Below are 4,380 nucleotides of genomic sequence, written 5' to 3' on the forward strand. Positions count from 1 at the left end.
GTCAGCTACGAGTTAGCTCTGATTTGACAGCACATAACAACAGCAACAACAACAAATCCTATATAAGAAATGTTAATAGTATAAAGCCCTGGTGGTATAACTTTTCAAAAGCGAACACCAGCAGAAAAAATCTAGCTGGATGCTATCATGAATTGATTCTAGTTTCCCCAAAATATGAGTCAGCTTGTCAGGACTGTGATTCCTAGTAGGGATGGCTGTCCTTTCTCTTATGATCTGATGTCATCATCTTGTTGTTGATTGCCTTCAAGTCGAGTACTACTCATAGTGACCCTATGAACAAAAGGCCTGAAGCCTTTCTAGAACTATGAAATTTATCAAAGTTTACAGAGTTACTGGAGGCCTGTTGTTTAGGCAATGGATGCCACTCATCATCTTATCATATCAAAGATGGCTGGGTTATGTTTTCAATGTTAAGATGCAGGATTAGGGTGGGATGAAACATCTCTACTCAAGTCACAGCCCTGAACTGATGCAAAGCGAGACCTCCTGGGCTGTGGCCTGCATCATTTGTATTTTGTATTCTTCTAGGTGGTATAGCACTCGTCTGTCCCTTTGCTGTACAGAGGTAACTTGTGGTTGCTGTGATGCTAAACACTGCAACACTGATGTGTCAAATGTGATAATGGTTACCCATGGTGGACAGTGTTTGGTGGAGCTTCTCAGATTAAAACAAACTTGGAAGGAAGAGTGGCATCCACTTCCGAAACAGCTTGCCTCTGGAAACTCTATGAACAGTGCTCAAGGCTTTCGTTCATAGGGTCGCTATGAGTCATCTACGATTTGACGGCACCTAACAATAAGAACAACAAGAGAAGAATGGAGAGAGAGGTGAACAGAAAGAAGACCTCAGTATCACCTTGAAAGATATATCAGAAGCAGAGAACATCCTGCGGACCTACAGTCCCTTCACTGAGGCCCTTCTCTTGTGTACAGTTGAGTCAGTGCCGACCCATAGCTGACCCTTCAGTGGGTGTTCAGAGGCAATAAGTGAACAGCAGCAGTTTGCCCATCTTTCTCCCAAAGGGCAGTGAGAGAATTTCAACAACACGCCTTTGGGCTATAAGCCTCTAGGCCACCAGAGGTTCTGGAAGACCTCCCAGCTTCCAAGAAAGGTTGATGCCAAGACACATAGAAATGTCCGAGGAACATGAGGCTCACAATGTGTTGGAGGGTAGCAAGGGCCTTCCTCCAGTGCCAACACAGACAGAAAAACTTCCCCTACCCGCTGGCACCTTAAATTCAGGCTTCTAGCCACCTAACATAGGAAAGCGTAAACTTCTGTTGGTTAAAATAAGCCGCTTGTATCTTTCTCTTACAAACAGCTCTGGACTGCTAAAACAGAGTCCATGAGGTAGAGGTCAAAGTTGCATTAGAGTCAATCATTTGGCATTTCTCCTTGCACATCACTTTGGGGGAATTCTTTAACAGCCCAGGACACCTTTTTTTTTTTTTGTTATGTCAGGAAAAGACAATGAAATCCCTGATTTGCATCAGGAGCCGCACAGTTCCTAAAACAATAGCTGCCCTCGGGGAAGGGCAAAATATCAGCTATGTTGCTTGGACAAGAATGAAAAGCTTGAGTGGTGACAGCCCTTTCTCTACGCCATCTGCTGAGGTTGGCCTTAGTTAGCGATATTAGTGGAATTCTTTTGGATTTTCACTGCTGTTTTCAGCTCTGCAGTTCGCCCTCCATTTGTAAAGGCTCCAAATGTCAGGCAAGAAGCCCTTATGCAAAAACCTTTAACTGAAAGGCCATTGGAACTGCACTTTTTTCTTAATGAGTGTTGTAAACAATGAGTGTCGCTCTTCTAAGAAATCTTATTAAATCATGGAAGAAACACAGCTATGTATCAGGTGCTGCAATTCCAAAGGCACGATGGTGTGAAACCATCGGCTGCTCTGCGGAAGAATGATGGGTAATTTCCTCTCCTGCGGTTACTGCCTTTGAAAACCTGCTGGAGGGTCAGCTATGGGTCGGTTCTGATGGATGGTACTACACCACCAACAACAACAACTTGATATTATGGAAAATATTCCCTCAACTGGGGCCTTCATCTCACATACTTTGAGCATGTTATCATGAAGGGTTGACTGTTGTCATTCTTTGGAAAGATAGATGGACGGTCAGGGGAGAGAGGAAGGCTCTCAACAAAATAGATGTGCATAATGATTGCAGCAGCGGGCTTACGCTTGAAGCAGATCATGGTAACCATGTGCATCTGGGCAAGGTTCAGACCTGCTGTTGTCAGGTTGCTGTGAGTAGTAGTTAAAGGCATGGCACCGAACAACAACATTACTCATGTTACCGGATAAATAGTAAAGCCAACAGGGGAAGGGTTGAACGTTCAGATCATGAAATGAGCAATAATTAGAAGATCAGCAATTATTAGTGCATTAAGCACACGGACAATATCTGCTTTAAAGTAACACACATCACTACATTCATGCGGTTGTTTATTTTTTTAAAGAATTTTAGCGTTAATCATATAAACGTAAAGGTGGTAGGCTGTTGACATTAGCCAGAATTTAGCCATGACTCACATTCCTAACAGGTTTATATAGCAAATGTGACAGAGAGAAATGAGACAATTATCCAGGAAATGAGGGCCTGTGATGGGAAGAGAAAGAGTTGACCTGAAGGATAGAGACTGCATAATAGAATCCAGCTTTGATTTTTTAAATGCTACCAAAAAAAAAAAAAAAAGAATTAGCTTCCGAGTTCTGGCAGAGTTTGGCACGATGGTGCTGCAGAATCTCCCTTTCAAGAAGTGCTTTCCAATCTTGGCAGCCCGTCAAAATCACTTGCATGATTTTGTTTCCAAAAACAGAGTTGCTGGGGGCCCAAAGCTCCTCTGAAGTTCATCATTGCCCTCAACTGCTCATAGTTAAAAAAAAAAAAAGCAAACACATGCTCTTTCAAAATAGATGGAAATGACCACCTTACAGAAAATTACACTTACAGAGAAACAGCCAGAAGGACTATGAAAACTACACTTATTTCAAAATTTGCAGAAGGAAAACTGCATACGCATGGAACAAGGAAGCAGACCATTATTAGAGTTTGTTGTTGGTGTTATGTACCGTCGAGTCGATTGCAACTTCTAACGACCTTATGTACAACAGTTCTGAACCCTGCTGTGCCGAGCCAACCTCATTTTCTCTTACACACCTACCCCCATTACCCTGTTTACTGAAGCAATCTATCTTATCCAGGGTCTTCCTCTCCTGCGCTATTCCTCCACCCTTCCAAGCATGATGTCCCTCTCCAAGGACTAATCTATCCTGACAAAATGCCCAAAGTATGTGAGCTGAGATTTCAATGTTGTTGTTATTTACTCTAATGTTGGAACCAACCCATCCCTCTGGCAGGTTTTCAGAGGCAGTTAATTGCACAGGAAGAGATTACCTATCCTTCCACAGAGCTGCTAGTGGTCTTGAACCATGTGACTTCAGGTTTACATTGCAGCTTCTCACCACGAGGCCATCAGACCTCCATAGGATGTTGTAAATCGTGGCATTATACAAAGGTTACATTGCTATGAAACGAAATGTGTTTGAGGGACTGAATGAAAACAAAACAAAACAAAATTTAATTACAATTTACTTAATTTGAAATAGTAAAAAAATCTATGCTAATTTGAAGAAAACTTTGGTGGCCTAGCCCAAAGGGAGTTTCACTGCTCGCCCACATGACTGCAGCTCTTTGGATTTTGGAATAATTGTCTCATTTCTCTCTGTCACATTTGCTATATAAACCTGTTAGGAATGTGAGTCATGGCTAAATTCTGGCTAATGTCAACAATCTTTTCCTTGTGACCGGAAACCCTGTGATGAGGATTGATGTTCATTAATGTCCACCAGATGTGGCCTGATCAAATAAATGGTGGTTTATCTATATAATCCAATACAACCTAGTGAACAAAAAGGTAGTCTTTCCTACGTTCTGATATGGAACCACTGCGGAGATACACCATTCAGCAATAAAAGCAGGGTGTAGATTATTACGAAACATGTGCAGAGCAGTCAACTGATACCACATGTAACGAGCTCACTGTTACCAAGTTGACAAAGCAGAATTGCCCAACAGGATGTTAATATCAACCGGAGAAGACTGCATCATTGTTCCACTACAGACATACTGGTAGATTCGAATTGAAGACTTCTCAGTTAGCAGCCTAACTCAACCCACTCCCCCCACCAGGGGTTGTAAAAGCAACACAAGTAAAGTATAGATTATTGTGTATTGTGTCCTGGTGCTTGGGCACAAAGCAGACAAATAAAATCCCATAAAATACAAATTTTGTGTGTGTGTGTGTGTGTGTGTGTGTGTGTATATTTGTTGTTTCTGTTATTGTCGAT

Source organism: Elephantulus edwardii, unplaced genomic scaffold (genome assembly GCF_000299155.1).
Source record: "Elephantulus edwardii isolate Elephantulus edwardi_28Jun2011 unplaced genomic scaffold, EleEdw1.0 scaffold00011, whole genome shotgun sequence".
Classification (NCBI taxonomy): Eukaryota; Metazoa; Chordata; class Mammalia; order Macroscelidea; family Macroscelididae; genus Elephantulus; species Elephantulus edwardii.